Source organism: Podarcis melisellensis (assembly GCF_964234715.1).
Source record: "Podarcis melisellensis genome assembly, chromosome: 1".
In the NCBI taxonomy this organism is placed as follows: domain Eukaryota; kingdom Metazoa; phylum Chordata; class Lepidosauria; order Squamata; family Lacertidae; genus Podarcis; species Podarcis melisellensis.
In genome coordinates this window covers 15499701-15512584 of record NC_138528.1, presented here as the reverse complement: position 1 = coordinate 15512584, position 12884 = coordinate 15499701, and the positions used below count along the sequence as shown (strand labels likewise).

At 41.6% G+C, this 12884-nt stretch overlaps 1 protein-coding gene and 1 long non-coding RNA gene across 2 annotated transcripts in view; one reads left to right on the top strand and one right to left on the bottom strand.

Moving 5' to 3' along the window:
- The window catches only part of WDR20 (WD repeat domain 20), a 50624-nt gene that overhangs the window by 16236 nt on the left and 21504 nt on the right, over window positions 1-12884 (top strand). The gene's annotated exons all lie outside the window — the stretch shown is intronic.
- On the bottom strand, window positions 3911-12537 carry LOC309368195. The gene is made up of 3 exons (XR_014167594.1): window positions 10940-12537; window positions 6843-6882; window positions 3911-5079 (listed from the first exon to the last, which is right to left on the bottom strand). It is a non-coding gene; the product is annotated as an uncharacterized lncRNA (long non-coding RNA).

Here is a 12884-nt window from a genome sequence, read left to right as displayed (position 1 = left end):
TGGAGTTGAGAAGCTACACAAATCAAAGTAGATTGTTAACTAGTTTTACATTTTTAACCAGAACAGGAAAGTACTAAATTTGGAGGCAGTGTGTCATAAACACATGCGAAACCTAATTTTTCTATTTCTAGAACCGCTGTAGCGCTATGCGTTACTGTTGTAACACTTTTTCCTGATTGTGTTGGGACTAGAGTCTTAAGATTTGGGTGGGGGGAAGTAACACGGTTTTTCAGAACTTGTCGAGGAGCCTCCCAATGACTTTTGACTTAAGTTCAATAGAAGTTTAAATTGTTATTGCCTATTCTTTCTAACTCAAGAACTGTAGCATAAAATGATTTTCTAGGAACTGTTAATTACTTTCTTGCCTGAATAGGTAGAAATCCTCCACCTAACTGGCATGTATACATCTAAATTGTTCCCATTGCCAGTGGTGTTTTCTTATTACTGTATTATCTTTGCACCACCCTCTTAACCCTCAAATTTGCTCAACAAAATTGATTATTGATTAAGCAGCTTAGATTATTCTTGTCTTCATAGTTTTTCTTTAATCTATCAGTTATATTATACCACATCTTTCTTGATCATCACTGTTTCTGTAAAATTAGCATGATTTAGAGGTCAAAGAGTACATTTGATTAAAGCAGAGAGAGTGATCTAATTTAGGGGTGTCATAGGGATGGATGTAGCCAAGATTATAAAGAAGATGAACAATATTTATGAATTAATGTTTCTTCCACCAGCCTGTTATTGCATTGGTGTACAGAGAATGAGGAGCTCACACATAGCTATCTATAACCTATTGATTGGAACAAAATTATTTGAATAGGAGTGCTCCTTTTCCTCCCCTCCCTTTTGCCTGGCTCCAGATTCATTTTATTTCTCCAAGATGGGCTGTTGGAGATTAAGGCCTCACACCAATGTCAGGGAGGGGTTAATCTGGCATGCTTTCCTGGATAGTGAAGGAGGTGCCCTAACCAGATAGGCAAGAAGGCTTTGCATAGCAGGTGAGAATAAGGAAGTTGAGAGGTACTGCAATTTTAGACACTGATCCAAAGGAGGAAAAGCTGTGAGTAGCTTCTTCTTTCTTCAGCTGTTTGGAGTTCTGGCTCATCATCTCCTACCTCAAATAATCACCCCACTGCCCTTTTACCTATTGGGCCATGTTGTGGAGTTTCCAGAAAATGGTTCCATGCTCTAAATTAGGATCTTATTCAGCATGTTTATTTTGACTAATAGTAAACTACTTTAGAAGTACCGTGTACTCTGATAACCATACATGCTATATAGCACCAGCATTTTTCCAGCAGCTGAAGGGATTTGAATGAGAAGGTCTGATAAGGAGGAAAATTAAAGCACACTAAGAATTGAAGGCACTGAAACAGGTGTCTACAATTTTTGGCTTTCCTTGCTGGCCATGAAAAAAACTGGATAGATACCATATTTTCCTGTGTATAACACGCACCCGTGTAGAAGACAACCACTATTTGGGGGAACTCAAAACTAAAGAAATGGGGGAGATTGCCCAGAGTTGTTGAGCTTTTTTAGGGGGGATTGCCCAGAGTTGCACAACTCACGAAGCCATCGATCGCCTGCCCGCTAGCCACCAGCAACCGCCAAACAGACGGCCACTTCCCACAGCAGCAGCCAATCGCCAGCACGCATTGCTGCAGCCCAAAAACCACAGCCAAATCACCTCTTAAAATCTCCTGCTCGCAGCTGCCCCCAATCGCACATCCCCCCTCTGCACTATCCGTGTATAAGATGGCCCCAAATTTTTTACAGTTCTTTGTAATATAACAACCTCAACTTGTACACAGAAAAAGACGGTAATCCCTTCTCTACATTTCCTGAACTCAAGCACAAAAAACATTGGGGGCAATGAAAGGCAGTCTGTTCCTGAATGACCAAGGTTGTCTGGCAACATAGCTGTCAGATGTCCCTTAACTTTCTGCTTAGTGGCCCAGGTAGTAGGGATCTCTATAGAAAGATATCTGCCACTTTCTACAGCTTCAAAGTTGGGATAAAGGCAGGCTGCTCACTACAGTGAAGTTACATACTTGTCACGGTGAGCATAATTGGACATCTTCCCTGTTATGCTAAATTTATAAAACTCAAAAGAGTTCTGTATTGGGCAAGACATTCCTGTTATAAGTAATGTGGAGTTGTAGGGGTGGGGAGAGACGTGGAAAGAGAGGGAAGGAAGGAAGGAATGGATGGGGGTTGGTGAAATTTCATTATATTGCATTGTAATGGTATATGAACAAAGTTTTGTGTCAGAGTCCCATAAATAGGTACCTTATTTTTGTTGGCGGTATGAGAGTCCGGAGTGCCCAGGGCATGGTTGGTTGCAGATGGCTGGCTGCCTGACTTCTGTAGAATTAAGAAACAGGCTCTAGTGCATACAGCTGCATGTGTGATTAGGAGCCCTGGCCAGCCATCAGCACAGATCCAACACCCCATAGCCTGTTCTCACTTTTTGCTCAGCGAGCAGAGGTTGTGCGGGCAGGGCTTCTGCATGTTGGTGAGAAGGGACCAAATAAGTAGCCACAATCCCACTCCCCTCCATGACTAGATGGAACACGAGAAAGGACCTATAATTACGGGGGTGGGGACAACTTACAACTTTGAACATGCCCAGTGAAATTGCATTTATTCATTATGATGCTACTAACTCATTTTTAAGAAAACATTCTTTATCATGGAAAATGTTCTGCCCCACATCACTGCTAGTATACTAGGATGGGTGAGGAGGTAGTAGGAAGTGAAAGAGAGCAGATTTCCAGGAGGGAACACACTAAAATGCCAGCTTGTCTTCTAGCAGTGATGGCTGCCAATTGCTCCAAAACCCCAGCATTCATTTTCACTACCACCCCACCAGTTAACTACCTGCATGCATATGACGGAGTAGCTGCATATGGCACCATTTTGAGAATATGTGAATTCTTTTCTGCTGGCTGTCAATTGCGAAGCCAAACTTCCAAATGTTACTAAACCAGGTTAACAAGTTGTATGATTATGAAACAAATGAGGCTAATTGCTTTCACGTTGTTATGCTGCTAGGGTGCATCTTTTAATTGTTTCAGTTGGACCTTGGGGAAGGGAGAAGTCTACAGCAGAAATAATTTTGAGAGAGCTACTGAAATTGAATTGCTCAATAATTACTGAGGCCTTTAAAATTGCGTCTGACAACACTTTTTGTCTGCAAAACCTTCCCCTACTCCTCCGATAGGAAAACACCTGCTAGGGAGGGAAATTTGAGACCAGTGTATATAAGCAAGGAGAACAGTAATCTTGTTCACGTGCTTTAGACTTGTTTTTTCTGTCTCAGTGAATATGGGAAATCTTTCATACCAGGAGTGTGAAAGCATTTTGCAGCAATATTTTGTGCAGCAGGCAAATAGTTGTACATATGACACTGCACAATAACACTGAATAGCCCCCACAACCCTGTTGACCTGCATGCTTTTTGTTCACGGTCTTCTACAGTTGTGAAGTTGGGATTTGTAAAATAAAGTGGGAAGATTATCTGCCCTTGCCTACTGGCCCTGTTGCTAAACCTGTGCAGGTGGCAGGTGCTTACCTTGCTTGTTTGCTTAACTGTTTACCTTAATGCTTTGTCACTGAGGCTGAGACTCTTGTCTGCTGGGATTCTGCTAATTCTTGTAGAACTGCCACCATCTCCCTCCTTCTGCCTACTTGTTTCTGTCTGCTATCCTTCCTTCCTTCCTTCCTTCCTTCCTTCCTTCCTTCCTTCCTTCCTTCCTTCCTTCCTTCCTTCCTTCCTTCCTTCCCCTTTACTCCATTTTGCTGCTATCTTCCTTTCAAACACCAGCCAGTGCTCCAACTGGCCTATCTGGAAGTGGAGGATGGAGGAATGCAGTCGTAGGTGGTGGCGCCGGCGGCAGCGGCAGCAACTTACACCCTGCAAACTACTGAGTGCTGAGAAGTGGTGGCAAAGAGTTGTGTGCTTGGCACCAGTGGTACCAGGAAAGGAGAGGGAGGTGGAAATTCATTGTGTGGCGGTGGAATGAAGGGCAGTCTTTTTGCAGGTGCAGGGAAGGAACCATTGACACACAGTCCCAATATTACAACCAAACTATGGGTTGTCCGTAATCTGGGCTTACATGGTCACTTATTTACTCTCCCCTTCCATCCTACACTTCCTGGTTTCTGTCAACCACACTTTATCCTGACATCAGAATTGCCCAGACAGTGGTTACCACAAACCATGGCTTCTGGTTCTATTTTTGAAGCATACTGTGAACCTTAATCTTCCCAATTCAGACATCACGTCAAGCTATTGTCATTGAAAATCAAGAAGCTTAGATGAGAGTTGGCATTGCCATTAGCTTGCTTTTCCCTCTTGTGTTCCCAATGGTGAAAACCTGTTTTCATTGGTGTCATGCTATTAAAACCAGAGTTGGTTAGAGCTCTTTAAAGAGAATGTGTGCGTTTAAATACTTGGTGATTTTCTCAAGATGGCATACTGTGTTGGCTTGAGGTTTCTTGATCTTTAGATGTCTATAACCATGCTGTGCTGTTTAGTTATCACTGACAAGAGTTTCTGTTTGAAGCTCATTTGCTTAAGCTAATCCGCTTTAAGTTTACAACTGTTCATTTTTCTTCCCTTCAGTGGACTGGTGTGTTTTTTTATTCCACCAAGCCGTACTTTTGCAAAGCATTCTGTGGTTCAACATAGATGCACTTGTTCTGACAACTTGCTGCTTTCTCTTCTCCTATTCAAAAGTTGTTCTTGTCTAAGTTCATTCACATCGTAAATATACTGGAATAGAATATGCATTTCCCATACACAGCTTATTGCAGTCATGCAGCACAGAAGATCTATAAATCAGAGCTGTTAACCAACCTATGCTTGCATGCTGTTTGTGTGTGAGGGAGCAGATGAGCAGTGAATTTCACCACTTAACGGCTGCAAGGCAGTTGCGTTGCTGGTACTAAATGTTTCATTATGGGGTGGGAAATTGAAACATGACTGTAGAGATGAACTTGTGATATTTAAGTTGAACTTCCTCCTCCTCCTAGGGTTCTATGAAAAATCATTGATTTTGGGAACTGTTGCTGTAAAAATGACAGAGGGAAATCATGAATAAAACATTCATAATCTGTTAAACAGTATTAACAACAAAGGAACACCAAAAGCTAAACACTATTATGTGTAAAAGGTAAAAGATAAAGGACCCCTTGACGGTTAAGTCAAAGGCGACTATGGGGTTGTGGCGCTCATCTCGCTTTCAGGCCGAGGGAGCCGGAGTTTGTCCGCAGACAGCTTTCAGGGTCATGTGGCCAGCATGACTAAACCACTTATGGTGCAACGGATCACCGTGACGGAAACCAGAGCACATGGAAATGCTGTTTACCTTCCCGCCGCAGCGGTACTATGTGTACATTTTCTCTCTCTCTCTCTCTCTCTCTCTCTCTCTCTCTCTCTCTCTCACACACACACACACACACACACACTCCACCAATCATGATCTTTCACTCTATTCATCCCATTAAAATACATACCGCTCCTGATCCATTTATGAGCCTACTGTAGTGTTGACTAGTGTACCTTATACCTATTTTGACTTTGAACTCTACTTCTGAGGCCTTTAAGTACACCAGAGAGATAAGATTATGCAGGTGGATTCTGGGAAAAAGGCCTCTTCAAAAGGTGTGCCCTGACTGTAGACTGCTCAACTCAGAGAGGCTCACCTGGTGTCTTACTTGATGCCCTTCTTGCACTTAGCAAATACCTCTCTATTCCCTCGGGCCTTATTTATTTATTTATTTATTTAAGTATTTCTGCATTGTCAAATTATCAAATAGCAGGGTGCTGTACAATAATAAGCACCATTAAAAAAAATACAAATTGTTTAGTTTCTTGCTGGCATATCCCTCTGTGATTTTAGACTTGATTTGTCTTTTCATTGCATTTCACACTTTGTTTTCTGATAGTTGCTTCCCTGAGAACTTACTCAGATGTGGAATAGAAATGCAGTTAATCAATTGCTAAAGTAGGCAGGATGTAAAGAGTTCTGTTCTGGGCTTCTGCACATACAGCCCCTTTGCTTTGCAAAAGACCACCTTGAAGCACTTGTAGAAACAGTCTCTGGCATACCACAAGGAACATTAATCAAAAGTGGAGAACAGAAACTTTCTTGTACATGCACCAGAGCACTTGAACCCTTGCTTAGAATTTTTTGTATCCTGTCCTATATGTTTTAAAACAAATCTGACTCTGAGTTACATAGGCTACTTGCCAACTCCTGTTGCAAGGTAGGCTTGCATAATTATTGCAACAAGTATATCTGATCTACCTTTACACAGACATAGCACTGTGACACAGATGTCACCATGGTGGTGCCCACAGAGGCATATGCTTCTGTGCACAGAGTCTCCCTGCCCTCACTGAAATTAAACACGAAAGAAGCATTCTGATAGTTTCCCTGGTTTGCAGTTGTGTCCATGACCCAAAAAGGTTGGGAGCCTTTATGGACAGGAAGGAGTTCACTCATTTCAAAAACTTCGTCTTAACTCTAGTCCAGAACTTCTGCCTCATGCTGCCTTAGAGTTAAAATACTTCTGCACCTCTTACGACCCTGACAATCAATTTACAATGTATGTATAAACCAGCTAGTTCTCATTTTTAGAATTCAAGGAGTGCTGTGAAATGACATTTTATTCATAGCTTACTTGGAATAAAACATGTCAGTTCCAAGACAAAAGCAAATTAAGACTTCTATGCATTTCTTAACATTTCATAAAGCAGGTGTCTCTGGGATTTTTGTTTTTATTGCATGCTGCAATACTAAATAATTGAATAATTTTGTAATTCTCACCTGTTCTTACTAGGCAGTTTCCATATGATCAAAAACATCTCTACAATTTAACAAAAGTACAAAATCAGAATTTGACACAACCATTTAGGATAGAGAGAATGCACAGTGATTAACTATCACCACCACATTAGAACATCTCCATGGCAACCCAAGATAAAATTATGCAAACTGCGTTTAGTTTGTTGATAACTTATTTACATCTAAGTGAAAGATGAACACCTAAGATTTTGACTTCTGTGGTGTGCATATTATAGGACTGTGAACAGTTTCTTTTACACTGAAATGCCAGTATCCGTAATACATTTATTTTTCAACCAAGGTGCCAAGATCTCTGGGGTTTCAGTATTACTGTTTGTATTGTGCTGCTAGATACTTATATATAGTACTTGATAATTGACATGTTGGCGTGTTTGCACTTGAAAAAAACCTGTTGCTTAAGGGCCAAAGTAGACATTACACACAGATGTGAGTAGTAACATCTCTTTAGGAACCTAAAAAATCAAATCAAAAATTTTGAGAGATGGTGAGTAATCTTTTCCCTAGGGCTGTTTTTTATTATCCAAACATGCCACCCTCCAAACCCATTTCTCTCTCCCCCCCCCCCCCCGGAGACTTACATTTGAAACTTGCTGGCTGTAGTACTACTCTGAATCGAGAAACAACTACTGGGGAGAGGGAAGTAGACACACCACCTGTTTCTCCTCCTGAACACCTTGTCCTGAAGCCGCTGCTGATTAGCCAGCAGGGCAACCTTAAAGAAACCCATGCATTTGGCCATAAAATGCAGCCAAATTGGAATCGTTCTAATTTCAAAGAGGAAAAATAATATTGGACAGTTAGAGTGGCTAACCATTGACTTGATACTACATTAAGGACCGGATTTAGGCATTGCCCTAGTTTGCATGGAACACTAAACTCTGGATGGGGTGAGTTTCCTCATAGGAACCTTCTCGCATGCTGGCAGTGGGTGGGAATAGAGACAGAAATGGGTGGGCGAGAGGCAAAACAGTCAATGGAGCAGCAGCTGTCATTCTTACCTTTGAATTACGGGCCACATTCCAGCCTTGCAAAACCCAGAGGTTTTCCCACATGCAGATCTCTCTTTCTGTCCAGGCAAGCAAAAGGGATGGTCATATTTCAAAGAGATATTCCGGACAGGCAAAAGCACTTGAGGAAGTGAAGCAGTGCCAGTGAGGTGAGCTTGTATTAAGGTGAGCTTAAACTAGACCCCTGGGCCTAAGGCTCCCCACCCCAGCACTAAACCATTGCTTAGTGTAGGCTTGGCATTAATATCTTTTTCAGCCTAAGGGCCATAGTGAAAGCTGCTCACTTATGGCATGGGCATGACAAACATGGATAGTTTGTGTCTGCATACACAACATTTTTCAACCCCACAATAGGCTAGGAGTGTGGGTTGAGATAAACAAAGGGCAGGAAAATCAGGATAGTCTTAGTGCCTTTTCTCCCTCTGGCATAGTACCTTTGTAAGGAAGTCTTCGTGCTCTTTCCTATTTCTCAGGTCTCCAAAACCACCTTCCAATGACAAGGCTTTCCTACCCCTGATTTTGGTTGAAGGTTGGTAGGCCATAAAGGTGGTTCTGTGGATCAGAATCAGGCCAAGGTTCCGTGCTACATGCATGAGGTGGAACAAAGCCAAGTAAAGCATTGGGCTCCATTTCCTCCTTACCCATTTTACAGGGAGAGCTTTGCAAGGCCCCATCCCCACATTCCTCTAATCTCTGCTTGTTGCATATAAGCAAAATATTGCAGTTTATCACATATACTGGTTAGTTCAAAATAAGCTAGCTTTAAGATGGCGAGTTAAGAAGGTGACTTGTTAAACTAAGCAGCACTTTCCGTAAACTACAATTTCTATTTCGTACACAAGGACAAGCTAGGATGAGGGGGAAGTGAAAGAAAATGCTGGCAAAATCCTTCTCCTGGTTGTACAAGATAGGGGAACGCATGAGCCTGAGGCTTTGTTTAGGCTCATTGCAGCTTGTGCGCATAGCACTAAAGAACGGTTTAGCGTCACACGCAAGCACTTCCAGTGAGTTACTATGTCCTTTATAGGAAGCACCTACTGTTTTGAATGACCTAGAGAATGTCAGGTTTTTGTGCTGATTTGTCAAGTAAGTACAATCATAGGGTTAATCATCAGAGAAGAGAGAAATCTGCTGTAATACCTTTTTTGTTTAACAAAATGTTGCACCAAGCCAAAGAATGGAAATCTTTATGCATTCATGTAGCACAATTGCATGGTGTGCAGTGCTGAATTGCCATCTGAAGAGCTTAGTCAAAAGATGGAAGTTGACACAATAGATAATAAACAGTGGTGGTATGTGTACTGAATGAATGCCTTTTGGATGATGCTAGCAATCTCCATCTCCACTTATCTGAAGTCATGCAGATCTTTGGCAACAAGTCTCAGTGGCTTGAAATTGTGTTTAAGGAGCATCAGAATTTTGATTTAATCTCTGCTTTAAACACATAAGGGTGCAGAAGAATATAAAGCAGGCAATAAGGGAGAAAATCCTTGTTTTGAGGGTGTCATCTGAAGCCTGAAAGAGGAATTGAATCATTGCTTTGTGAATGTGTATGGAGCCTAAAAATTGGCCCAGCCTAAGACAAGTAAATGGGGTATGCAGAGAGCAGGTTGGGATAACCCTTGAAAGATTCTGAATTGATGTTTCTAATGAATGTATTTGGACTTTTCTATCCACCACATAGCCTTTGTTGCATATAACCACAATTAATAGCCCTTTGTGTTGATGAAAAGTGGCATATAAATGCTGGTATGAATGAAATGAATACTCCCAGTATGTCTTAATGATAGAACTTCGTGTTCTGTAAATATTGGCCATTTATTGTTCAAAATCACTCTGCATCATCAAGATATCCTGAGGCATTTTTGATAGGCCCCTTGCAATTTTGCTTTGAGGCTGTGCAAGGATCCATCTTAACCTCCGTGTTGTTAAGTACCTATATGAAATTGCTGGGGAACATCATTTGGGAAACAATGTCAACAATATGCAGATTATTCCCACCTGTCTCTCTCCACCTGAAATCAGGTGATGCTGTGAAGATGCCAGATCAGAGTCTGGTGACACTAATGAGCTGTATGTGGGCCAGTAAATTGAGCTGAGCCTTTGCCCATATAGTTCTCAACAGATTACAGTCAATTGCTTACAAGTCTTTCCCAAGTCACAGTGTACCTTTAGTGCTCAGAGGTCAACATGATTTTTTCACTGCATCAACTGCAGGAGAAGTGCCGAGAGCAGAGACGCCCCTTGTACATCACCTTCATAGGCCTGACAAAGGCCTTTGATCTCTTCAGCTGAAAAGGACTCTTCACACTGCTCAGCAAGATAGGTGGCTCACCTAAGATTGTTTTCTTCCACAAGAAAGTGCACAGCACTGTCCAATATGGCGGCTCATCCCCCTGGGATGATGGTCAAAGAGTGTTCTGCCCTAGCCGTACAGACCCAGGGCAATTCAAAAAACTGAAGGAGAGCAGGACTTTGTGTTTGGGGCAATAATTTACCATTAAAAACAGCAACACCCCTCAGTTGGTTCCTCTGGGTGCTTAAATAAGAAAACTGACTTGCAGTGTGATTTTTCAAGGATTTGTGTTTGCTAAATTGTGTCAGTTATTAATATAAATATTGGCATAATCATTTATTAACTCTGACTGCTTCCCACCACAACTTCTAAATGTTGCTTAATACATTGTCCCTCTGTTCATTTAAGAATGTGAAAGCAATTTTTACACTTTGGCTTAAGATACAGTTTTTGCTTAAGCTGCGTTGATAGGCTTAGAGATTTGAGGGCAATGATGTGGAAAGTTTTGTTGTTGTGCGGTCTTCTGAAATTTAGATAGTTACATTTGTCCCAAATAAACTTAGCTGGATATTTGAAATCCACGGTTGATACCAATAGTGACGGGTAATTTTGTGCTTGCTTTCAGTGTCACAAAATGGAACCAATTGTCACTTCTATAGTAAGCAAAGAATACTCAATATAATGAAATGAAATGCTGTGGGTAGCCATGAGTAGTAACTAGGGCTGCCACATTTCACAGATCCTGAATCCTTCACCTTTTGAAGCAGAAATATAGTTGGCAATTCTCACAATTTTGTCGGCCTTCTTCAGCTGCTGGGAATTGTAATCCAAAACACCTGGAGGATGCAAGGTGATAGAAGGATGCTTTATGTCCATGTTAGGAAAAAATGGACTGCTTAACAGCAGTCTGACATACAGATGATAAATAGGTGAAACTTTTTTCTGTCACCTTATATATTTGTCGGGAAAAGCCTAATCTGAATTGTGTGTCAGGTTGCTACAGGAACAGAAGCAGACCTAAGGAAAAAGGTGGGGCAGCCTAAGGAGTACCTGAATTTAAGTCACCATGTATCTTTCACCTTGGTATAAAAGGTTTATCTAGGACTCTCAAAACAGTATTTTCGTTTGCTGCACATTAGCATTGGCTACATCTTTGGGTAGTGCAGGTGGGGAAGAGAAAATTGAACCATAGCGGATGCTGTTGCCACTTAGCTGTGAATAGATTGATGTTGGTATTTGGTAATCCTATCAGCAATATTAGAAGAGCAGATATTTGGTTTGTGGTAAACCGTAATATTTGGTAAATTCCCACATAATTCATGGAATTTTATTCAATAAAATGTTGTGATAGTCTCCAGTCTAAATGGTAGATTTGTAGAGAATGTTAACCACGATAGCTAAATTGAACCACCATGTTCAAAGGAAGTATGCCAAAATACCAGGGATTGGGGATAAACATCAGTAGAAGTTTGTTTGCTTCATACCATACTTGCAGATTTCCTGGAAGATTATGTTGGAAGTGGGGTGTGGATTAGATAGAACCCTATGCAAAATCATATTTTGTCATCCAGTCACCTTCGGGTTAGCATAAGAGATTGACTTCTGTATCTCTTGCCAAGAAAAAATGGGCACATAAAATGCAATGTGTGTATGTGTTTCTGGGCTTGCTTCGCTCTAATTTGATGCTAGATCTGTTTCTGATGACTGTCCTTTACCAGTGTGTCATGCAGAATTGTCTTCACACTGAGTATCTGTCTTGCAGAGAATAGTTTACCAATGGTATTACTGTAATGTGTTCTTCCAGCATGGTAAGAATAATGAATGAAAAATATTACGGCTCCCAAGATGTTTAAGAGCAAAGACCATCAGTCCTTTTCTCCTCCCATCTAATAAAAAAAGTCATTGTTCAGAGGCCCATTTAGACAGGTGAGAAATGTATCCTTCAGAGCATTAAAAACCAAGATTAGTTAAAAGATAGTTAATGTATTTGCTTCCTCTGTTTTACTCATGGGGTGCTCTTTATATTTGTAACAAACCCTTTAAAAATTGCTTGCCCCCAGGTCCAGTGGTTAGCCCTCTGGCTTGCACAGTCTCTTAAATTTAGTGGACTCTTATTAAATATGTTAGTGCTGTAATATGAAATGGCAGAGGTTATATTTAATTCAGTGCTTTTGGAAATGGTATCTGAAGCATTTAGACATAATGAAATGTTCAGTGCTTTTATTCCAATTCTTTTAAGTACTGAGGCTGGATCTGAGGAAGCATGGTAGTATAACTTGAAGAGTCACTTAGTGTGAGTGGAAGCACAGAGCACCTTTCAGATACAACCTCTTAACAAACTTAGGAACTGCTTCAGATTGCGAAGAAGGGTTCATATTGTGCAGTGGTGGCGAACTTATGGCATGTGTGCCAGAGAGGGCGCTCAGAGCCTTCTCTGTGGGCGCGTGTGCCGTTGCCCCATCAGGGCCGTAGCTTCCGTGCCGGGGGAGGAGGAGGAGAGGAGGGCTCACGTGCGCCATCCAAATTCTGTGGCACCAGGGCCTGGCGAGCGAACAAGGGGCTGAGCAAGCATTGACTTTTGATGCACCGGGGCCTCCGGCCAGTCTGTTTTTCCTACTTGGGAGTAAGCCGCCTTGAGTTCAGCAGGGCTCAACACCTAGGTCAGTAAGCATATAAAGACGGCAACCTAAGAAAGGGCTG